The sequence below is a fragment of the Protopterus annectens genome, chromosome 3.part1 (assembly GCF_019279795.1).
Source record: "Protopterus annectens isolate FY-2018-M chromosome 3.part1, PAN1.0, whole genome shotgun sequence".
In the NCBI taxonomy this organism is placed as follows: domain Eukaryota; kingdom Metazoa; phylum Chordata; order Ceratodontiformes; family Protopteridae; genus Protopterus; species Protopterus annectens.
In genome coordinates this window covers 134944799-134971544 of record NC_056732.1, presented here as the reverse complement: position 1 = coordinate 134971544, position 26746 = coordinate 134944799, and positions in this window count along the sequence as shown.

The following is a 26746-nucleotide window of genomic DNA, read 5'->3' as shown; positions in this document are numbered from 1 at the left end:
TATTTTGCCAGTGGAACTTAGCAGACTGAGTGAACTGTATTTTCATGACTAATGCTATGGCCATTTGCCATGTTTGCTGTCATGTATCCCTGCTGAGTATAACTGGATGGCTTCCTATAAAAATGGGAACTGATATTTTCATAGCTATATTTGCAAACAGGACATAAAAAGAGTTACTTTTCTCCATAGATAAACTTGCTTTTATCTCAGATAAAGTGTCAGGGCCTGTAATGCTTCTTCACACTCATTCCTAAAACAGTCTATATTAACTGTAAAGATGGGACAGATGTTTTCTTCACTTGATGCCCCATACTGCAAATACTCTGAAAACAGCTGCAAATACTCTGATAATAACTCCAAATACTCTGAGAACAGCTGCACACAAACATTGCTTTAAAGCTCTTCCAAGAGGCGTTACAAGTGGTAGTGCTGAGAAATATGTTTACTTGAATTTTGTTAAATTTTGTTTTCTCACTGGATCAAAAGGTTCCCCTTTTGTGAGAGAAGTTTGCATAAAAGGTTTATCCAAGGAGAATAAAATACAGTGCTTAACCTTGCAGTAATGTAATACATTGATCAGCACAAGTAGTTGCGCACAAATAATGAAGGGGTGCAATAACAGATCTGTGTTACAGCCAAATTTTAGTTTATCATAGAATAGTATATGTACAGTATGGAGGCAGTAAATTCAGTAAATAATACAAAAATTCCTTCCAGTGTGAGAAACAATACTGTGCAGATAGTTCCAGCCTTAGTGAAGTGCAACAAATGCGCATGCAAGGAATAATGAAGGTATTAAGAAGTCGTCTGCTTCACCCCTACACTATGTCACTTAAGAATGACAACCCTATATCAGCCCCTAACCCCATCACTATACATTATTAGGGTAATAAATGCCTTTCCCAAACAGTACAGTTAAACAAGAAACACACACATGTGCATGTGCATGCACACATATGCACTCAACCCCAATGTGAAACAAGTTTTGGCATTAGTACCCATTCCTATTTACCTTACATATCACATTCAACACTTTGAGTATTGTTGCATTGACAATCTAACCATTCAACCAATACTAATAGCAAAGAATTTGTTGACAAATGGTAAGTTCAGCTAAAGTTATGTGTGTGTGTGTGTGTGTGTGTGTGTGTGTGTGTGTGTGTGTGTGTGTGTGTGTGTGTGTGTGTGTGTGTGTATGCGTGTGTGTGTCTGTGTGTGTGTCCTTATATAAAATAAACCACTTACATGTCAATGTGCATAGCAAGAACACTAAATTGTTGAAAAAATAATGTCAACACTACAATGATCTTGCAGTATGCATCTTTCAACTAATCTTTTTTTTCAGGGGGCAGGCCTGCCTTCACCCCCATGTGGGTTCCCCACACTCCCGCTATGTACATATTCTAACTCTGTGATCACTCGGTACTGGGGACAGGGGATATTTGCCAACCCCAGTAAAGCAGCAATCCTGCACAAATAATGACTGTTTTGTCAACCAAGATGTACTGACAAAACAGGTGTTGCCCATAATGACAGTCAAGAATAATGGCTCCCAGACATATATATATATATATATATATATATATATATATATAGACATACACACACACATATATATATATATATATATATATATATATATATATATATAGACATACACACATATATATACATAAATAGAAGATAGTTTCATAGGTTCATAGGTAGGTACTAGGTTATCTGCCCGAAGGCATTTATAAGTCTAGCCTGAATGTGTTGGCTTTCGCTGTCCCCTTAGATTACTTCCCTGTGCCTCTGTCCAGCAGAGCCAATGAAGTGATCCCCGGGGAAAACTTTCTGGTTCCCATCCACTTATCAAGGTTTCTCTTGAAGAGTGTTAGCAAGGAGCTCTGCCTAACGTAGACTGGAATCTTGTTCCAGAGCATGGGAAGTATCTGGGATAGGAATCTATCCCTCCAGCACATCCTATTTATTGTTGTGGGGAGGTTTAGATCCCTACAGTGTGTGGCTCGAGGGGATATGGTTTTCTTTAGGTGGAGCATGTCCATCAATTCTGGGTTGGACATGGCCTTTTATGTCAGGCATAGATCAACTCTGAGTAAGCGGTATGCAACCGAGTACAGCTGGAGTTTCTTCAGTCGAGCTGCATAGGGCATCTGTTTGAGACCAGTGATTCTCTTGGTGAGGTACTTCTGTTGTCTTTCCAGCTGTTGCAGGTGTCTTGTAAGGTACATCCCAAATGTGGCATTGTACTCTATGATGGGTCTGATAAGTAATGCATAGAGGGGCACAATGACCTCTTCTGATCTGGATGCAAAACATTTTGTGATTAGGTGGGCCACATAGAAGGATTTTCTAACCACTTTGGCAATGTGATTATCAAAGGAGAGATTGCTATCTACTTGGGTCTCCAGATCCCTTTACGTCTTCCGTATTTAGGGGGCTACCACCTATGTAGTAGTTTGTGGGTACTTTGTTTTTTCCAAAGGGGATGACTATGCACTGTTTGGCATTTAGCTTAAGGCCATGGTTTTGACACCATCTGTCTCAGTGAGACTCTTTTGGAGGATGTCAGTGTCAGCTGGAGAGTCAATTATAGACCCTAGTTTGCAGTCATCTGCGAACTTGGTCAGCCATAGACCTCCTGTGCTTGCCTGTACTTTTCAGAAGTATTTGCCGAACAGGAGGAGTCCTAGGACTGAGCCCTGAGGAACACCACATGTAACTGGTTTAGAGTCAGACTTAGCTCCTGCAACTGTTACCATGTGGGTTCTGTCCATGAGCCAGTTGGCAACCCATCTCATGATGTAGGGGTTTATGTTCAGGCTGGTGAGCTTGTCTATAATACCAGAATAGGGAATGGTGTTGAAGGCCTTAGTGAGATCTAGATAGGCTGTGTGGACCACCTTTCCCTCGTCTATAGCCTTGGTAATTGTCTCAAAGAAGTCCACCAGCTTTAGGAGGCATGATCTGCCCTTAACAAAGCTGAACTGGGTAGGGTCCAGTGTTTGGAGGTTCCCAATGTCTCTGTTAATGAGATCCATGATGATGGGCTCCATAGCCTTGCAAACCAACCTAGCCAGGCTTATTGGGCGATAGTTCCTGGGGTCTGTTGTGGCTCCACCTTTGTGGAGTGGAATAACCATTGCTGTGGACCACTCTATGGACATGTAGCCTGTGTAGAGGCTGAGTTTGAACAGTGTGTTTAGGTGAGGGGTTAGTTCATCTTTGAGCTCATGTAGGATGCAGCCTGGCACCGTCCGGTCCCATTGATGCTGTGTTTTTGGCTTTGGAGAGGGCTGTTTTAACCTGAGTGTCTGTGATTTTAGGGGCACTACATTCTTCTGGTATGGTTATGGGCCCTTTTGGGGGTGAGGAGGGGTGAAGTTTGCTCTGCCAGGATGTTGGCGATATTGGTTGGTTCAGTGTATTTTGTGCCATTCTGCACTCACTCTGAGCAGATCTGAGAATTGCCACTTAGATTCTTGACATAGCTAAAGAATGCCTTGTGGTTATCTTTGGAGTCCCTGGCAATTTTTCTTTCGAAGCTAGCCTTGGATGATTTTATGGGGGATCGTAATTTCTTGCTGATACTGATCAGGGATGTCTTCCCTTCTTGGGATTTTACTCTTTTCTGTACTAGTTTCCTCCCTCTATTTTATAGCTTGTTTATGGCAGGGGTCCACCAGACTGGTTTCCTTTTCTTGGAGGAGTGAATCTTGGTTTTGCTTGAGATAGCATGATCCATGCATTATTGTAGATGCCCGTAGAGTGCATTAGTAAAGGACTTTGCAGCTTGGGCAGTGTTATCCTTTAGCATGGGGGCTTTGAAACTTTCCACCTCGGTCTTAAGTAATGTGAAGTTTGCTTTGGAGACCACAAGTTATGTTGATTTATGGGAGTGGTTTTGGCATATCCATTTGAGTCCAATGAGTAAATAGATGCTATTCTCTTCAGAGGTCATTAAACTATGACTAACTGGAGGTTGCAGATTGCAGAAGCAGGTCTCCCTAAGCTGTTTCAGTTTCTTACAGATCACATTCCTGAATTACTCATCGACATCTTGACAATTAAGATACTTACCCCTGGATTCTCTATACCTTTCATGGAGTGCAAGATCAGTGCAGGAGCTCTAGCAGGCAATATGTCTGCCATGCGATCCAGGAACAGCCTGCAGGGGCATGCACGAGCGCTCCTGCACTAATCTTGCACAGACTAAGCCCCTGTATGCAAATCACCCCATTCGCAAGAGAAATCCATACAAATGAGGTGAATCTGTGATCTAGGAAGCTTGCAACCAGCCATGCAGCACTAGTGCAATCTGTAGAAATGTACTCGGTTAGTAACCGAGTACATTTCTGCAAAATCCAAAACGGAGCTGTGACAGCTCCAAATAAAGGCTGCATATCATTCAGGAAGCATGCCAATGGCCAAGTATAAGGCCATTGGCATTGCAAACAGCCCCAAAAAAAATCAAATTTTATTTTTTTTAGCTGATCTTGGCTGTTTAAGCATAGGGCAGTGGCGTGCAAATGGGATTGGGGGGAAAATAACAAAATAAACCAAAACTAAGTATTCTAACTAAAATCACTATTCTGTCATTCAAGCCAATGGCAGGCAGAAGACAACATGGCCAGTGAGTAGTGGTTGCTAAGGGGGGAGGCTCAGTGTGAGACATGTAACTATGCATTGGTATGCAATCCTATGCAAATGAGGGGAATGACAGTGAATCCCAGTTTTCCCCAGCATGCTAGTCAGGTCCCAACTGTGTAAGAGGAGGAATAGCTTGATGCAAGCCTAGGAGTTAGCTGACATCATGGGTGTGTGTGTCAGGCATACTGTAAGCGGATTGGAACCCTGTGGTCTGGGTTTACTCCTAGCTTAGCACAGCTATGGTACGGGGTGTGTCTGAATCTGCCTAACACTCTTTACATTGCCTAAGTGGGTGTGCTCACCACGCACCAGATTTTAAAGGTTTTAAAAGAAAGTTACACCAGGAAATAGCAGCACTGTGTGCATTTGAGCATTCATTTTGTGCAGTATGCCCCTGGGCTTAAACAGAAGGCAATGGGAAGGTAAAACAGCAGTAGGAAGGTAACCAAAGAGAACTAACATAGATGGCAGGTGAAATGTATCAGAATCAGCCAATGATACAGACAGCAGATCAGCCCAGCCCAGAACACTATTATAAACTATGCAAACACCTTTCTCTCTGGTTTTTCCCACACTCTACACCACCGGTGTAAACAAGTGGGGAACTTTTAACACTCACAACAGCAAAATGATAGGGGCTGCAATAGCTATCATACAACTTGTGGAAGAGGCTGAGGGTGGTGAGGATGTGAATGCTGTCGATCAACCCACAGTGCAGAGACAGAGAAGAGTGTACAGACCCAGGGTAACCTACCAGGGGCTACATGAGCTGGAGATAATGGAGCACTATAGGGTGGACAGGGACCTCCTACAGCAAATTGTTGAACTGTGCCGGCCACACCTGACACACAAAACTAAAAGAGGGGAACCCATCCCAGTGGCTATCAAGGTATGTGTAGGCCTAAGAATACTAGCTACAGGTACCTTCCAAAGGCCAACTGGGGATATGATGGGGATCTCACAGGCATCAGCATCCAGGGTACTCCACCATTTCCTGAATGCCATGTCAGCACATGTCGGTGAGCACGTATATTTCCCCAACACCCGTGAGGCGTTGGCCAGCAATATGCAACTGTTCCACCAAATAGCAGAATACCCTGAGGTAGTGGGTGCTATAGACTGCACACACACATATGCATCGAAGCACTACCCGGTAAGCGGGGTAAGGTCTACATCAACCACAAGATTTTCCCCTCCATCAACTGCCAGGTTGTGTGCGATGCCCAGGGCATAATAATGAATGTGTGTGCTGGCTGCCCTGGAAGCTATCATGATTCCCACATCTGACATCTGATGCAGCTGTACCAGAGATTTGCCAGTGGGGACATCCCTCACGGTCACCTCGTGGGGGATGCTGGATATGCACTGGAGCCATGGCTGATGACACCCATCAGAAATGCACACACTCCCGAACAAGAACTCCATAATGAGGCACAAGCAAATACCAGAATTATAGTAGAACATGCATTTGGGATGCTCAAGTCATGGTCCCGGTGCCTGGACACATCGAGTAGAGCCTTGCAGTACTCACCAGCTACATGTACCCAAATTGCCTTCGTATGTGCTATGCTACACAATATGATCCTGCAGAAACAGCTGCAGCAGGAACAGCACGGGTTAGGGCCACACAGCCTCCCACCATTGCCAAGACCTGCACAGGCACAGAGCGACTCGGCGGAGGAACAACCTGAGCCTGCCCTAATAGGAAGAAGGAGGCATTCTCAGTATGCCCTAGCCTTAGCAAAGAGGCACATACATTGACACAGGAGGAACTCAGGGAATAACACTTCTCTCTGACTCTCACATACAGTAAAAGGGATGCCAACCATTATAGTACCTGTGCTCAACCATGTGTAGGGAGTGTACTATGTGCATCCGACATAGGCAGCCCTGTAGCACCACCCTCAATACTGGGACACCCACAAGATGAGTAACTCACACATGCCAGTCAGGGGGGTTCACATACTCAACAACAGCCACAGCCAGCAGGACAGATGTAGACAAACACAAACAAAGGCTGTGCTATGGCCTCTGAATGAGGCCTATGAGTAACCTCCCTCCCCCAGGCCTACACAGACAGACTACAGCAAGTCAGGCAGTGGGACGTCAGTTTTGAAGGTTAGGAAGTCAGAAACTAATATGTAGGTAAATAAAATCTAAGATCTGTAGTACACTGGTATGCCTCTAGTCAGCATGATAGGTAAGACTACAGAATGAAATGGAGTACCTGACATACCAGTACAGTCATAGCAAATGTATACAAGTGTCAGGTGTGCCCCCTCCATCCTATGTAGACATGTAGTAACAGTCAGGTGTGCCCCCCCAAATCCTGTGTAGAAATGTAGAAATAGTCAGGTGTGCCCCCATCCTATGTAGAAATGTAGTTACAGTCAGATGTGCCCCCCAAAACCAGTGTAGAAATGTAGAAATAGTCAGGTGTGCCCCCCCAATCCTGTGCAGAAATGTAGAAATAGTCAGGTGTGCCCCCCATCCAATGTAGAATGTACTAACAGTCAATGCCAAATGATCAACATATACCCTGCAGAAACAGTATGCTACCTGTAGGTGTATAACACATAGGTCAGTACTGCAGTACAGACTACCTGGACTTAATCCACACATTCAATACAGACGGCATACTGGCCATGCTCACACACTTAGAGAAATGAAGGCACTGTCAGTCAACAACATACTGAAAGGTCATACTGGGCATTCTCACACACTTGAACATATGAAGGCCGTGTTTGCAAACACCAGTGGACCAGGCATATCTGGCAGTTGCAGATGTTAGTGCAGACACTCCTCAGTAGGGCCCCACACATGCTTTGCACACACAGTGGACAGGAATACAGACATATATCTAAGGACAACACACTATAATAAGCCAAAGGTAGATGTACATAGATGTGTGGAAGAGGGTGACTGCGAGAAGGAGCCATCCAGGCCTGTCCCACCCAGCACACAGCCAAAGTGCCACAACCACATAAGGTTCAGATGTCACTCACTGTAGATACTAGCCACCGATATCTGTCAGCATTACAGACTATGTGGCACACGTGCTAGCTGTGCAACATGACTATACAAGTAAGTAGTCATCTAACAGCTGTATACATGTACCTGTGAAATATGACCCTGTGTGTGCCTGTATGTGATGTGTCAACCTCTAGATGAATGGGTTATGGCCCATGTGCACACACTGCCCTCCCCATAGCACTACTATGACAGGCCTGCTGAGGTCATCCACTGTGAAATGCACCTTTGGGAGAGTTGTAGCCCAGTAATCTCTGTGGCATGTCCAATAATTGCGTACTGCTGTAGTGTGATAAACTAGTTAGGTAGGAGTTCCAGTCCCAGACATGGCAACTGTGTATTTGTGTGTGTGTCTGTCTGTGTAGAGAGCAATGCTTTTTAGGGTAGTCACACTCTCTACAACTCAAATGCTCTACTATGGTAAGGCTGCTGATGTCATCCACCTAGAAATACACCTCTGGGAAGGTTGTAGCCCAGTGATCTCCATAGCACATCCTATAACTGCATACTATTGTAGTGTGATAAATAAGTTAGGTAGGAGTTCCAATCCCAGACATGGTGACTGTGTGTGTGTTTGTGTGTGTGTGTGTGTGTGTGTGTGTGTGTGTGTGTGTGTGTGTGTGTGTGTGTGTGTGTGTGTGTGTGTCTGTCTCTGTCTGTGTAGAGGGCAATGCTTTTTAGGGTAGTCACACTCCCTACAACTCAAATGCTCTACTATGGTAAGGCTGCTGATGTCATCCACCTAGAAATACACCTCTGGGAAAGTTGTAGCTCAGTAATCTCCGTAGCACATTATATAACTGCGTACTGCTGTAGTGTGATATATTAGTTAGGGAGGAGTTCCAATCACAGACATGGTAACTGTGTGTGGTGTGTCTGTCTGTTTGTCTCTGTCTGTGTAGAGAGCAATGCTTTTTAGGGTACTCACACTCCCTACAACTCAAATGCTCTACTTTGGTAAGGCTGTTGATGTCATCCACCTAGAAATGCACCGTAGGGAAGGTTGTAGCCCAGTAATCTTTGTAGCATGTCCTATAACTGCATACTGCTGTAGTGTGATAAGCTAATTAGGTAGGAGTTCTAATCCCAGACGTGGCAAGTGTGTGAGTGTTTGTGTGTGTGTGTCTGTCTGCTTCTGTCTGTATAGAGAGCAATGCTTTTTAGGGTAGTCACACTCACTACAATTAAAATCCCCTACTTTGGCAATCCTGCTGATATCATTTACTGTGAAATACACCTTTGGGGAAGGAGAACTCCAGTAATCTCCTTGGTGCATCCTATAATAGCATCATTCTGTAGTGTGATATAGAACTCTGGTAGGGGTTCTTTCCCCACACATGGTACTGGTGGATGTTTTGTGTGTGTTTCTACATTTGTGTAGGAGCAATGCATTTTAGGCTACTCACACGCACTACAATTCAAATGCCCTACTTAGGCAATCCTGCTGATGTCATTCACTGTGAAATACACCTTTGGGAAAGGAGAGCCCCAGTAGTCTCTGTGGCACATCCTATAATGGCATAGTGCTATAGTGTAATATACTAGTTAGGTAGGAGTTCTAATCCCAGACAAGACAGGAGTGTGTGTGTGTGTGTGTGTGTGTGTGTGTGTGTGTGTGTCTGTGCTTGTCATTCGTATCCTGTGTGGTGGTGGTTGTGAGTATGTAACAGCTGGACTCTTTGTGGAGTGGGTTTTGCAAACTTCTTAAATTGTGGGACAAGTATATATCACAATGTACACTGTACAGGGATAACAGATGTGAAATAGCAAAGATGCTGGGGTGCAAATCCATACCCCTAAATGTGACTTCAATGCCAGCTGAACAATGTTAGCAAGCCTTGTATTACCCAAGGTACACTCTCAACCCATATTTCATACACACACACACACACACACACACACACACACACACACACACACACACACACACACTTGCCTAGGTAACAGCCACTATGTTGGTAGTACCTTGCATATTGGCCCCTGATAGCAACCATGGTGTGATTGCAGTGGGCTACAGAGGGCATGGCACCCTGTCCATCAGTCCAATAGGCATGTACATGCTGACAGTGCACCTCCCCTATGTTCCCCACTGGATACCTGCAACACCCGTGGTGACATCAAATGTGACCCACAAAGGACATAACATGCTTGAAACACAAGCCCTGTATGGACAGATACCACTGACACCAGGCTATACCGGTATCATGCTATCAATGTAGGTGCAGGGCCAACCCACTGTCCATGAACAGTTCCTGCCACATGAGGCCAGGGCTGACACATCTGGTGATAACGATCAGTGTACACAGCATAGGCCAGACACCTCAGGTACAGTTCCACGTGTCACTGTACATGCATGTGGGAGGTGTGCACATCCCAGACACTGTCCATATCATGGACTAAGGAACACATACATGGCAAGAAATGCACAGCGGTGGCCACACACAATAGTCAGTCATGTGACTGGATGGTGAATGCAATACCCACCTGTGTGGGCAACTAAAGACACTACAGCCCTGAGCCACAATGCAGACCACTGTCATGTGGCCTGATGCCAAGGTATACCCATCATCTATATAGCCGTCTGGCACCGCCAACCACAACAAACCCGTGAAGCTGTGCACACATGCATGTCAGTACTGGCACCTGTGTCTGTGTGAGTGGTGTATGATGCGTTTGACCACATTCACACTCACTACAACCCCCATTGGCATACTGAAGCATGCTGTCTAATGTCAGACACCTCCACATACCCTTTGCACATATAACCTCTGTATGACCCCTGTGGTGCATGTGATACCTGCACAGTACTGTATTGTGGCAATCCCACTAGTGATGAGTTATATTCCTGGCCCTGCCAAGTGTGGCAATGTGTGTGTGTCCTTGTGAGAGTGTGGCTGTGTTGACCCTGACACCTGTTCATGCGGGCAGGCACTGTTACTACACCTACCACATAGCTACTATATCCCTGTTGCAGATGTCACTCACCATCACATATACATTCTGAGGGCTCCCCAACATATAACCTATGTGGCGCATCCACTAACTGCATGGACATGTGATAGCACTGCATAGTCATCAGGTATTTGATACCCTGTACTGGTAGGTGTGTGACACAAACATGCGTAAGTTTTACTCTCCCACCCCTCCCTGGCTTTTCTGTGCCTCTGTCTGCCTCTCTTACTCCATTTCTGGTGGATGTGGAGACTTACACCTGCTTTGCTTAGGCAGCAGCATGTGTACTTTAATTGATGCTCAGGATCAGCTGATGGTCTCTGCACGAATTGCAGCCATCCTCTAGCTGATTGCATGTGGAACAGCTGTGGTAGCATTCCCATAGCCAATTGCATGGAAACACACACCAATATCTAGTAACAGCATGTTGCTATTGGGCCTTTCATTCACTGTGAGCAGGAACTCAATCTGTTGTTTGGCAAACAGCATCTCAGATGGATTCGGGTGTATCTCTAACAACATACACTGTGGAGATGGGCCAACACACAGGAGGAGGATGTGCCTGACCTGACTACAGACTGTAAGTGCTGCTATACTGCAATTGGAGTAATGTTGGTTTAACAGGGTGTATGTGGATATGGCTGTCCTACATGTTTACATACCTGCCATGTCAGTGCTATGTTAATGAGGGAACACCCATCTGTAGGGCCATCTGCAGACTGGCCAGTGTGTGGTGCCTTTTGTTTCAGGTGTTACCCACTGAGCACCTATCTTTGAACTGCAGAAGATAGTGTGAGGACTGCAGTATGTAGATGGTGACAGCCGTGAGAGTTACTTACTTCAGATCCCTCATAGGACATATGGTGCAACAAACCCTGTTACAACAGTAAATGTATGAGGTTATCACAGCAACATGTCAATATTGGCCCTGGTATGTGCATCCAGCCACAACCCTGACAACCTTTGTACATATGTCATGCAGTAGGGGCTGCATATGTTCTGTACACCATAATTAGTGACATCATATCTGGTAACAACCCAGTGAGATATCAGACTGCTACACATGTAATGTATAGTAGGGGTTACATTTTATGACATAACCTGGAAATTCTGTGGTTGTGTGTATAGTACTGAGGTATGTGTACTTATGGTGATTGTCTGCAGTGTTTGTATTGTTAATATGTAACTTGGCCTGTGTACAGACTGTGGTAGATGTCATTGTTCTTGGTCCTGTTCTATCTGATGTTACATGCTGCTCCACTGTATGTTACCCTATCAGCTTACATGTTTGTAGGGCCATACACGGACATGTCCCATACCACAGACAGGCAGTGGACCACACTGTGTAGCAGCCCAGTATATGTAGGGTTAGTGTGTGGGTGGCACATATGAGGTTGGTGTTGAACAGATAATCCATATACTGTAATAATACGCTAGCATGCATTATGTAGCTGTGGCTGTGCTCACATTGGTTGTGGTGATGCACTTACACACAGGTGTATGTTACTCTGTGCCGTGACATGCCTGTAGAGCCCGCTATGCCATACAGACTGTTCTGTTTGTCAGTGTGCTTGTGATGGTGTCACTTGTGTCTTATTATGTAACAGTCACATCCCAGTGTGTCAACTGAGTACTTTTCCCCATAGGGATTGTCTACAGAGTGTAGTTAGAGGCTGCTGAACTATACACCTGTATTACTTACCATTGATTGTTTCATATCCTGTGGCCCAGTCTGTATTTATTATTGTACTACTTGATGGCCTTGGCCTGGACAGCAACATTTGTTAACATTTTCGGACTACTGTATTACTATACCTGTTTCCCAGTTGCATTGCTCTGTTTATATGGCTGTCCGTGCCTAAACAGCTATATGACATGGCATATACAACTGTAATAGCACACAGATAAAGCTTTCCCATTTATGCACACCTGTGTGTGGTGTTATAGCCTTTGATATCTCTGTGGGTATATGTTGCAGGCAATGAATGGCATTTGTATGGGTGGCTCATACAGTCTCCAGTTGGTAAGGTGCTAACTGTAGGAATAGTGGCTGTTCCATATTTTGTGCACGTACGACATATGTAACTTAATGTACATATCTCTGTGTGTAGTTTTATATATATATATATATATATGTATATATATATATATATATATACATATATATATGTATATATGTATACATATATATGTATATCTGTATCTGCATATATGTGTCTGTGTATATGTATCCTAGGGATGCCCATGCCATGTCTGGTCCTGGTTATGTGATCTGCAACACTTGATAGTGTATTGCAGGGGGGACATGTTTGGCTGTTTGGGGGTATACCTATTCTTACAAGACGTATATTGTTTGGGCCCTTTCAACCTCATTAACATCTATAGATATATGTCCGTATATACCTATATATATATATATATATATATATATATATATATATATATATATATATAGATATATATAGATATGTTGTATCTGTTTATATATTAATATATTTACACACACACATACATCTAAATGTTGGAATACATTCTCTGTACTGTTGAATGACTGGGCTGGATGATATGTTTTTGAAAACATCAGGGTTATGTATATCTGACATTGCTTAGTGGTAAATCACTTTGGCTATGGTGTGCATGGTCCTGGGTTTGAGCCTTGCAGAGGCTGTTTATTTTGTTGCTGGGCAGAACATGGGCCATTGGATACAGAGTGATTAAGGCACTTTAAAGCAGTTGTAAGTGGGTTTGCGTGGATTTGTGTGGAGGTAAGCACTGCTAACTTTCAGTTACAGTTTCTTATACTCTGTTAGCCTCTGAACTGTTTACCCTGTGTAGGCATTGCTTTCTCCCACGCAAACAGGCCTAAACCCTCTTACTGCTGCTTACAAGTGCTTACTCCTGCTTAACCCCACACTAATTTCTTTAAAAGAAAAGAAAAAAGGGGTGATAGAAAAGTGGTGGAAAAGGGGCACAAAGAGGGAAAGACAGTAAGGAAAATAGCCAGGGATGTGCACTAAGGATGTAGGGAAGGTCCATAGCTTCCCATTTCTTCTACAGCAACAGCTGTGCATATACACTGAATTTGGAGGTAGACTTGGACACTCAAACCCATGGGAATGGGTGAGGACAACAATAATATGCTGTGATGCCAGTTAGAGCAGATTACATGTGTCCAGTGGACACATGTGTGAAATGGACAGCTATGTCTGGGGAGAGATTTCTTTTGTGGGAACAGAGTCACAGAGCCAGACTGACTCTCTAATCATGACACATGGCCCTCGAGCTTGTGTAGAAGATCACCAAACAGCTGGCTGATTTCTTTACACACCATGGCCCTGACCTGGTGGTGGATGACAGGTGCCTGTCCTCGCCCACTCCTGGGGGGGTAAGCCCCATCCCCTGAGGCGGTTCCACCCGAAGGTGGTGCATGACCAACGGACAGGGAGGTCATGGGTTGGGCCCCAGACATGCCGGTGTCCAGTGCTATGGCCAGCTGAGGTGGGACAGGTAGGTCTGCTGAGACCAGCCTTCCCAAGTGTGCTATAGTGTTTAGATTTCATCATTATATGTGGGTTAGTAATAGTCAACACATTCCAGGGTTAGGTATAACAGCATGCATATATATTCCCATTAACCCAGACACCAGATATGGAATAGTTGCATGGCAAACAAAACACATGCATATATGGGACCACAGTGGTAATAAAAACAGCATGCAGGTACATTGATGGCACCATTCCACCAATGTTGGAATAATTCAATATAGGGGTACCATTAGACATCTCCACAAACCAAGAACCACAATAAAAGCAAGGAGCAAGCAACACCAGGAACAGAGAACTAGAATTTATTTAAGACCTTAGCGCTTTCATCAGATTATATCCACAGACTTCTTCAGAGGTATTAAAAGATACCTCTGAAGAAGTCTGTGGATATAATCTAACAAAAGCGTTAAGGTCTTCAATAAATTCTGGTTCTCTGTTCCTAGTGTTGCTTGCTCCTTGCTTTTATTATAATTCAATATAGCACATGCATGGGAACCATTAACATATTTATCAAACAATTGGACATTATCAGAGTCATCACATACCAGTTGGGGTGGGTATATTGATTATTGGAGATATGGTGGGGGTGAGAGAAAGATGTCAATTAATAACTAGTATATTCCTGTAGTCCACATTACTTTCCTAGTCACTGCTGTTATCTGTACCTTACAAGTCTTACTACACTACCCTATAGCCTTAGTTTGGACAGTGATATGGCTGTCGTCATCATTACACATGAACCGGTTTTACCTGCAGTATACACCTCTTACCTGGTATACCTGTGGAAGGACTGTTTGTTAACACTAACTGTTTCTACACATACTCCTGGATTCCAGGTTTATGTTTTGCACTGTGCTATCCAACTCTTTCTGCACAGACTCTGGCTATGTGTTGACCACATGCTGGTGTGTTGGGACATATCTAGAATATTGCCCTCTTCCACCTTTAGTGACCTGACACACACATATACATGCTTTCCTACACAGTTATATTATGTAGCACAGTGTGGGTGACAGTGACCAGTGATACTTTATTATTCAGAGAAACTGCAACACTCACAATTCCCTACAATACCAGAGTGAACAGTACCACTACAGGTTATAATGGTCTGTATTCCTCAGCACAGTGTTCGTATCTAACATACCTGTGGGGGCAATGTTTGTTAGCACTACCCGACTGTTGCTACACAAACTTCCGGATTACAAATTAGTATTATGCACAAACATCTCACTCTGTTAATGTACACACTCTGGTCACAGCTTGACAACATGGGAGTGCAGATAGGACATACTTGAAATATTACTCTCCTAACAGTTTTGGGGGTTGCTACAGTGACAGGTGTGTTCTCATAGATGTTTGACAATCACTTGTATTCTCTGTTTGCTGGCTAAACATCTGGGATCATCCCACAGACTTACCAGGGGGACAGGGGACAGGTAGCAGATATGGGCACATATACTGGACATTCTGGCCTCATCTGTACAGTTGTGGGGTATGATTCTGTATGCAGCCTAATTCCACTCCCAGGATTCAGACAATTGCTTTGTCTGCTACAATTTAAACACTGTCCATCACAGTTGTGTCTGCTATATAGATATAGCCGTATATATCCTATGTGCTTTCTGTCTTATTAATTCCCTGTGGTTTTACATTCTGACCTGTATTACAACACTCTTATACAGATTTCTTAGACAGTTATATGTTGTAGGACAGTGTGGGCAACAGTGATGTGTAATACCTCATTATTCAGAGCAACTGCAGATCATTCTTGTATTTCTGGGCACAGTGTTGGTATCTGACAGACCTGTGGGGGAATGTTTATTAGCACTACCTGAATGTTCCCACACTCAGTACCAAATTCCACATTACTATTATGCACATACATCTCACTCTGTTACTGTACACACTCTGACTACAGCTTGACAAGATGGGGTGTAAATGGGACATATGTGGCTTCTTACTCACATAACGTATTGGGGAGTTGCTAGTGTGCCAGCTTTGTACTCATAGATGTGTGTCAATCAATTGTATTTTCTGTTTGCTGCCTATACATCTGGGATCATCCCACTGATTTACCATGGGGACAGGTTGATAGGCAACAGATATGGGCCACTTTACTGGACATTCTGGACATATCTGTACAGTTGTGGGGTATGATTCTGTATGCAGACTACTACCACTGGCAGGATTTGAACCGTGGTGGTGTATGCTAAAAAACAACAGTTCACATCTCAGTTGCATGTGCTATTCAGTTTTTGTTGTCTGCATTTGCCCTGTTTACTGTCTATGTGTCTCTCAGTTGTATTAAATGGCCTCTGGGGATTACACCTGTCATATACAGGCATTCCTACACATTCCATTTATGGTGCACAGTGTGGTTAACAGAGTGCTTACTGCAACAGTGCTATTACATGATTGCAAATGTACATTACCATATGATACCAGAATATACACAAGCAATCCAGCAGTTAGACCTGTTTTATCAGGCTATGACAATTTTATTGACATACAAACAATATGAAACTCTTCCTGCCATATTCTCTAGTGTATGCAGTGCTTGCCTTGAGCAATACAGGTTTTATATAGGTAATTAATTTACTACTACTTTTAGTTTTATTTCATATGACAGTAAATGCGTGAGTATTACTGACCTGCCTCGCATTGCAACCTCACCAGGCGACTAATATGGGCCTCCTGGATTGTGGCCCATTCCATTGCAGCTGTAGGGGACATAAGAGGAATATTTAGCCATACATATCCATGATATACCTGAGCTGGCAATTATTACACATATACTGGAGTGATACATTCACATGACTGGTACATCCCTTGCTGCTCTAGCCTCTTGGAACCACTCCTCCAAGAGGTCCCCCTTACACCGCTTCAGGTCGGCATAGTGGTGCCTGATCTCCTCACCAGTTTGGGGTATGCCAGTGGCACTGGTGAGGTCACAGGCAAGATGGTCCCAGGCCCATGCCTTATATTGGGAGCCCTGGTATTGGCCCTGCAGCAGTCTCTAATCAGGGTCTTTGACAAGGAGTCCAGCCATGACCTTGGACTCCTGGATGCACCAGCGCTGTGCCCAAAAGTGCATGGCTTCTCCCCTTACTGCCATAGTGCTCGCAAGGGGAAGCTATAACCAGTTATGAGATGTATTCCCGCCTCTTGGGTTTTAGTAAGGCCGATTTCCCAAACTTTTCAATGATTGGCCAGTTTCGAAAAGGCTAAGCTATGGGCAAACCTGCTTACCCAAGGTTGGCATTTTTTAAAGGGATATACCACTGGGCACAATGAGTTAGCTGCCCTACACATTGCTTACACCTCCTAAGCTTCCCTGTGCAATGCTTAGCATTGCTTGCATTAGACTTTGTGTTATAATTCCTTTTTGGCATTGAGTTATTATTAATTACACCTTATATGTATGTCTGGTATCCATGATTAATGTGTATGTACACTCTATGGGGTCCTTGTGTTTTATTGGGGACTTCAACACTCTATTATAATTATACCTCACTTCTGGGCTTACTGCTGTACTCCAGTTTACATATTTATGTTATGTAGTGGGTTATGGAACATATGACTGTATACTGATTCCTTTCACAGGTTCACTTTTGTTTTACTATGGTGAGGACTTGTTTGCTGATACCTCATTCTGCTGTACTTTGGTAATGGCTTGGTGGTTGACTACTGTGACTATGGTGTATAGGGTCTTCTGTTCGAGACCTGCATGGCTGTTTATTTTGTTGATAGGCAGAACAAGTGCCATTAGATATAGAGTGATTAAGGCACTTTTGAGCATTTGTAAGCAAGTTTGCATGACAGTAAGCACTGATAACCTGCCGTTACATCTGCTTACAGAGAGTTAGCTTTACAATTGCTTAACCAGTGTAGGCATTGCTTACCGCCATGCAAACAGGCTTAAGCCATGTACTAGTGCTTAAATATGCTTACTACTGCTTATTTGTGCTTAAACCTGGTTACTAGTGCCTTATTCATTATGATGCTGACATCTCAGATGTGCATTTACTGCAGTACTCCAGTTCATGAAAATATGTTATTTAGTGGGTTATGCAACATAAATAATACACATAATGTGCTTTGCGATGTGAAATAAAATGTGCTGCAGTGAGACTAGAAGGGTTTCTTCATTTTATTTATATATACTGTTGCTGTTTTACACAAGGGGGACTGTTGGTGGGGATATGCGGTCACCTAGGAGCGGTCTCACTCATTTCATACCCCTTTCTGGTGTTCTTCATTGTGGGTGTGTGTATATTCTGAGAGCTCTGCTCTCACACATGCCCCCTGCACTCTTACATGCTCCATGTAGGCCGAGGAGCTCAGGCAGCGCACTTCATTACTATGCATGGCGCGCTGCTGTCCTGCTCCTAAATGGCCGCCTCCATGCAGGACTAAGCTAGTCCTGCATGGAGGAGTAGTAAATCTGGGGGTTACTGTAATGCACACAAAAGCAATAGCAATTCCAGTCAAAGCAGCTGCTGATATATCATTGGTCTTTTAAGGGCAGACACAATTCATGTGTGACATGTATTCCTTCCTGTTATTATTTGTAGAGACTAGACTTATTATTGCATGGAGAAACACTAAGGGGAAGAAATCTGATACATCATTAGTGGTGGGAACTTTCTTAAAGGAGCATCAGTGAATAAAGTGAAGGCCTGTGAAGTATGCTTACAAGACAAAAGATGGCAGGTTACTGACTTTCAAGATAAGATGGAAAAACTTCATTGCCACATTATGTCAAGTGCAGTGATGTTATGAGCTAATGACAATCCATTTGAGATTCAGCTGTAAACAGGTGTAACAATTTCTTAAGGAATACAATTAAACTACTCCATGGCAATGAAAAATAAGCAATATGTGATTCTAGTCAATGTTGGAACTACACAGTAAGAAGATGTTTAATTTACATTTATTTAGCCATGATAATGCGCTTTATCTTTTATGGAATACCTGAGAACTAACAGTATCACTTTAATGATTATATGTGGTGTCTACAAACGTAAGCTATTTAATGTCTGTCATTTACTATTATTTTTTGTGTTAGCAACTCTTTGCTTATGCCATCTGCTGAACAAAGTCATGCATAAAGCATGCGGCTCTTTACTGCATTGCTACTTAATCAGGGCAACTTTACTGGAATGCCATTTGTTTGTCCAGAGTCATGCCATCAGTCAGCACCTTGCACCTGTCTCCCTCCCTGTCACGTACCTGTTAAATGAAATAAGGAACATTTATATGAAACAATTTAGCATGCAAACAACTTGATGAGAACATTATGAATGTTTATTTGAGCAGTGCAGCTAAGAGCCTCCTGTATAAAATGTCAACTTCACAGAATTACTGGTTACAGCTAGACAGCAATTTGCTGCAACTAAGAATAAATTACCATAAGGTGCAAGAGCCCTCTTATAGGGCAGTCATAAAACAGATATGCAAGATATGGCCAGCTTTGTCCTCTTCATCTGCCTTGCATACATTGGTTTGTTTGGCATGAATCTTTGTGGAGTTCAGTGTTTAGACATTGGTTGAATAGTGATTACTCCTATAAACTGTTTACACAGACATAATTATACAAAAGGAGGTAGTAGCACTTTTTACTATCTGTTGTTGCAGTCAGTTGTATTATGTTAATCTGACTGTATCTGTAAAAAACTTTGAATATAGTGATATGTAAATTGTCATGTCAGATGTGCATTCATAAATTCTTTTCATAAATGAGTGTTGTTTAATATTTTTGCTTCCCCTACATACAGCCAACAGCAAGCCTACTGGTATGACAATGCCCTTAAGTGTCATGGCGTTTCCCAAGGAAAGTCTGAGATACAAATAGTATATTATAATCAGCACACTGTCTGGCTTACTATGTGGCGACACACAGAATAATATTAAAATAATCCCTGACCAAAGGCAAAGGGTCGGCAGCTGCAGAACTTGAGCCATAGATATTGTAATTTATCCATATAAGTAGATTATATTAATAAAATTCACTGTGGGTTTTTAAACTTATGCTGCTGGGTTGTTTTAAACTCTGTATTCAGCACTTCCTTCTTGTTACTCTGCCATTCGACAAAGGAAAAATTATATAATTGGACTCAAGGGATAAATATGATTCTGTGCAAGAATATAAACTGCATTTACTATACATAAATTACATTTCAGTCAAGAAATGAAAATTACAGCTACCTAATCATTCATTGTTATAACAAAGCTGTGTAGGTAACAAATAATGTATAAAATATTAAATACATCAGGGATTGTAGGCCTATTTTCAAAATGTTGCATAGACTAATTTTACTGTCCTAATAAGAGCTTTATTTATTTGTTTGTATTTGTTTATTCATTTGTTTTTTACAAGACTTAATCAGGATTACTATAAAAAAAAAAACAAGTCTAGAAAAATACATAAAATTAAACTTCAAAATTCAGCAAAATAACGCATTTTAAAATGTACTCATAATGCATTCCATATAATGAACATAAATGTTGTTATACAGAAAGTAAATTTAACAAGGCTGGGATTCAAAGACATGCACTGTGCAGCAGTGTGTGCATTGCGTAGAATAATACGTGTGTATTAAAATAAGTAGAAATGCAGTTACATAAAGAAACTACGCACACAGTTTATAGAGCCTCACCTTAGAATGTCATAAGAAGATTGGTTTCACAGGCAAAAAGGCAAAAGGCAAAACTGAACAATGCAAGGAAGGTGACGAAGTGAGAGAGGAAAGCACAAAGTACATTTGCAAGAGACAGAATATTGAACAAAGCTCATGCCTCAGAACCTGAATTAACCGTATGTGAGACCATATCAATCCACAAGTTGCTTGCGTGTGATTTGTATACGTAATAGGTGGTGTAGCACATGCAGCGTAATAGGTGGTGTAGCACATGCAGCGTAATAGGTGGTATAGCACATGCAGCATGAAAATATCAGCTAAGGTAAGATGATAAGGAGTATGAGCAAAATGTATAGGATGAAATAAACACCAACAACCAAATTAGATGGTTCAGGAGGATCATATGACAGTTCCTTGTCAGTAGTGGCACTGCTAAGCAGGACAGTTTGAATAATTGATATAGTTGCCTAATATGGTTGCCAGTGGTAGGGTTGCAGTGTCATGCACACTGTTAACACTAAAAGGACAAGTGCATTCAATTGCTAAAAGCAGACATATGATTTCCTAGAGTAAGACTGTGCACCTAGGCACTCAAGGGATACCACTTGTTGAAACCTATGTTACACAGGAATGTATAGACCTTGTGCAAGTAAAAGTAATTCATTTCATTTATTTATTTCAGTTTGATAATCAGATAAGTGGACAGGTAGAAAGACCATTTTTAGCCATGACCTGGGTACCATGGTGCAAGACACAAACAGAAAATGTTATATAGAATAAAGAATACACAGAGTAGTGCAGTAACAAAACAGAGAACAACACATTAGTGTGTTAGTTACAATTATAAATACAAGTGATATTATTTACAGTATGTACAGGTAAGGTAAGAATTTAACCAGTAGTCATTTGTAGAAAGTATGCCTTTGTAAGAAAGGTGTGGTAGCAAGAAATACAAGGACTAGCCATTGCTATGGAAAAAAGAGAATTTCATTTCCTTAAACAGTTGTTTTTAGTTTGTTTCTAAATACTTGAAGTGTCATATGGTGCCTTAACTTCTGCAAGAAGCTGATTCCATACAGCTGGTCTTAGCCTAGAGAAAGTTCTTTCTCCTACAGAGGTTTTAGAACAAGGTCTAATAGGGGCAGTGCTACCTTCTTGGCTGTTTCTAAAAGTGCAGTTAGGCTGATTAATATATAATTTTGTGTTCATGGGGCAGGCAGTATCCCAGTTTTAACAATGTATAGATGTCACAGCTAATTAAAGTCTATAATTTACAGGTAGCCAGTTATTCCACTCACCATGCAAGGCTATGTAGCTACCATGTGGTACTCCTGCATTTATCACATACATTATACCAGAATACAGGCAGACCATGAAGAGCATTTAAATGCAGGTATGTAATCAAATCAGCTTTAATCATAAGACAAGGGAAACGTGCAAAACGTGGATGCATATGATAAGCAGGGGTATAAATTGGTGAAGATTGGGTTGTAGGCCTATGCCTTAATGACCATCACACGGGGGGGTGAAGTGTGCCCTATAGAAATTTCATGCCTACAGCTGTATATTGACCAGTCAGCACAGCATAGCAACATGCTTGCACATAGCTTGCCCATTGGCTTGTGGCCTCCAGGCAAGCACTTAAATGATATGTACCATGAGGTACTTTGTATATTCTAGATATATTGGCCACACCTAGTTCATAGTTGCCTCCACTAATTATTGCAATGGAGGGTCCACCTGGTTGGGGCCCATGCCTACTCTGGATGTGCAAGTCTGGGTGGTAGGATTGCCTGGCTTACCAGCTGTTCCTTTTTTAAGTGGAGCACAGCATAAGTGGATCTGAGGAGATGAAAATCCTGTTGCCTTGCTTTAGGGAGACACATAGGAGGGATTTCTGTCAAAGCACCTACAACAGGTGCTGTTAACTCAGTGTATGAACAGTAAGTGAAGAGGGTCACTTAATATACTAAGTTAACAGTCATTCTTTCCTTCTGCTATTGGTAGCACATTCCTCTGCTCACTCTGAAAGTACTGCAGAGGACAGTGAATCATACAAATATATGGATTTGCAGCTCATATATCTATGCTTGGGTACAGCATTAGGAGCCTGTGCATTTAAAAATGTACAGGGCCCCTGTACAGCTTGCCAGGACATCAGTGAAAACTGTTAAACAGGTGATACTCCCCAATGTTTCCACAGAACCCATCAGCCGTTTGTGCCATCAGTGTCTGAATGCAGTAATTAAACTGTGGCAAAGGTAATGGTTGTGGCAATAACACTGAGCATGCCTGTATAATGTGCCATCATGGCAGCATCAGTCTTACTGGCTACAGTTATATGTACCCACAGTGCCACGTGTCATGTCAAGCAGGGGTACTTGTTGGTGCAGATGTGCATGCCCTACAGCTATACCATTCATACTGACTACAGATATATGTACCCACAGTGCCACACATTTCATGTCAAGCAGGGGTACTTGTTGGTGCAGATGTGCATGCCCTACAGCAATACCATTCATACTGACTACAGATATATGTATTTTAATGCACCTGCCACAAAATGATATGACTGCAATATTTTATTTATGTATTTAATTTATTTATATGTTTGCTGACTGTATTAGCTCTACTAGGTATAGCCTATTTTGAAGAACAACTCAAGAGGGTAATCTTACCGAATACAAAAAATCTGATCAGGACATCAGGGAAATTTCTTTACCCATTTTGAACCTATTACAAAATTTCTTTTTGATCATTGCAGAAAAAAATGTGGTATGGCTGACATGATAATTCTGTTGTATCCTTTTTTATATGTGTATATATGTATACAGTTTGTGAGTTTGGAATTCAGTATATATATATATATATATATATATATATATATATATATATATATATTACACACTTTAAAGTATTGCTTTATGTATTTAATCAACAAAGTTTCCTTACCCTTTTTGAATTTTGCTATAACAAAAGCACAGCATATGTTGACTTCAATAAAAGAAAAACAGTTACTAGAAATGCATTTTTGAGGTGATTTGTGGATAAAGCATGAACCCCATAAAAAGAGAGTGATTCATTCTGACAATATAAGTTTGGGGGTTACTAAATTCATTGTTTAATTTGATTATGGAACTTTTATTTTGAGTTGTGAATAAATAAGTTTTATCTAGTATTCTTTTTGCATACTGACTTGTAATATATAAATAAGGTTGATTTACAAGGTAAATTGAAAATTGATGCAGTCATAAGTTCATAGAAGGTTACTAGAGCCCTTACAAGCCTAGCCATATTTAACCAGAGTTGCCCAAGAGTGACGTTTGCAGAGTTATGGGACTATGGTAGTTAATACCGCGTTCCTCTGTCCAGGAGGGACATGGGTGCCACTCTAGGAGTGAATTTGTGGTCACTCATCCATTGATCTAGGTTGCGTTTCAAGAGGGTCAGACAGGGGCTCTGTTTTGCATGAAGTGGAAGCTTGTTCTAGAGAAGTGGCAGTCTCTAGGAGATGTATCTATCTTTCAAACATGACCTGTTCATGTCAGAGACTAGGTTAAGATCCCTGGAGTGAGTGACTCTCATGCAGTTTGATTTAGAAATGTGTAGTATTCCCATCAGGGCCAGGTCAGAGACAGCCCTGTAAACCAGGCACAGAATACAGTGACAGGGTTTTCAGTCTTTCCATGTAAAACTTGTTTTGTATACCCCGCAATTTCTTGGTGAGAAACCATTTTGGTCTCTCCAATTGCTGCAAGTGCCTGGTGAGGTACACGCAAAAGGGAGCATCGTACTCAATTACTAGTGTGATGAGGGCCAAGTATAATGGAATTTTAACATCCTTAAATCTAGATGTGATACCTTTACTTATAAGATGTGCTACACAGAAGGATTTCCTTACTACTGTGATTACATGGTGGTCAAAGTTCACATTGCTATCAACCTGAGTACTTAGATCATGTACAACTGGGTCTACACTTAGGGGGGTGCTGTCTATAATGTAATTAGCAGGAATGTCATCCTTCCCAAATGGAATAATAATGCATTTTTTGCATTTAGCCTTAATCCATGGCTTTGGCACCAATTATTTGCCTGCAATAACCCTGTCTGCAATATATTAATATCATTGAGGGATTCAGTGATTGCTACCAATTTGCAATCATCAGTGAACTTGGTCAGCCACAGGCCATCCAAGTTTGCCTGGACTTCTGAGAAATAAATTCTGAACAGTAAGGGGTCTGACACAAAACCTTGTGGTACACCACTGGTGACTGGTCTTTTGCTAGAGGTGAAGTCACCCACTTTGACAGTGTATGTCCTGTCAATGACCCAGTTGTCTACCCATCTAGTAATGTAGTGGTTAATTCCTAATTGGGAGAGTTTCTCTATAATACCTGAGTGGGTGATTGTATTAAATGCCTTGGCTAGGTCAAGATAGGAGGTATGCACTGTCTTTCTTTCATCCTGGGCCTTGGTTACTTTTTTGAAGAAGTCAGCCATGTTTAACAAGCATGATTTAACTTTAATGAATCCAAACTGGGTTGGGTCTAGAGTTTGGAGATTACCTATGTCCTTGTTAATAAGGCCCATAATGATTCTTTCCATGGCCTTGCAAATGATGCTAGTCAAGCTTATGGACCCATAATTCCCAGGGTGCGTTGATGGTGCCCCTTTGTGCAGAGGGATTACTGTTGTTGTCCTCCATTCTGCCAGAACATAGCCAGTTTGCAGGCTGTGGTTAAACAAGAACCCAAGTGGGTTGGCTAGGTGATGTTTTAACTTGTTTAAAAGGCCATCTGTGATGTTGTCTAGTCTCATTGATGCAGTGTTTTTTGGCCTGGGAGAGCACTGAGATGACCTGCTCTCTTGAGATAATAGGCTGAGGAATGGTGGCATGTATACTTTGGGGGATGACTGGAAGAGGCAGAGGGGTGAAGTTTACTCCAAATCAGTCAGCTAGCAGTTTAGCTATTACCTCTGGTTGAGTATGGGTGTTGCCATTCACAACCAGTTCAGCACATAACTGCGTATTCCCTTTTAGATTTTTGACATAGTTAAAGAATGCCTTGTGATTATCCTTAGCTAGGGAGGCTAGTTTTGCTTTGTAATTAAATTTGGAGGACTTGACAATATCTCTAATTTGTTTGTTTAAGCTAGAGAGGGAAAGAAAGAAAAGAAATATGAGTATTATGATTGAGTTTTATTAGACAGATCCATGTCAGAACATGAGAGAAAAAAAGCTGCAAGTGATGGGCAAAAACAGATTTGAATGACCACAGGAATTTAATAATTTCTTATAGGTTCATAGGTTCAAAGAATGTGACTAGGCTAATGGCCCTAGAGCCCATACAAGCCTAGCCATATTTACCCCAAGTTGCCCAAATTGTCGGTGGTTACGTGAGTGAAGTTCTCAGAGGTAAGGGACTATGGTAGTTAATACTGAGTTCCTCTGTCCACGGGGGACATGGGTGCCACCCCAAGAGTGAATTTGCAGTCACCCATCCATTGATCTGGTTGCATTTGAATAGGTCAGGGAGGGGCTCTGTTTCACTTGAATTGGAAGGTTGTTCCAGAGAAGTGGCAGTCTCCAAGAGATGTGTATATCTCCAAAAACACACACACGCAAAAAACAAACAAACAAAAAAAAACCGCAGAGCACCTGGGGTTAGTTTAAAGAGCTTTACTTTAACCAATAAACATCTGTTACCTCGGCTGTTCGCCTTCAAGGATACTAAGTTGCTCACAATAAATACCAGATGAACCCCATCATAACTGCAATTCAGTTATGTTCTTAAAGTACACAGTGCCCATTAAAACCAAATCATTTTATATTATATACAAATCACAAAACAAAAGTGAATGAATTTACAAATACATTCTTGCTAATTATATGTATATCAAAAAATAAACTATCCTAATATTATT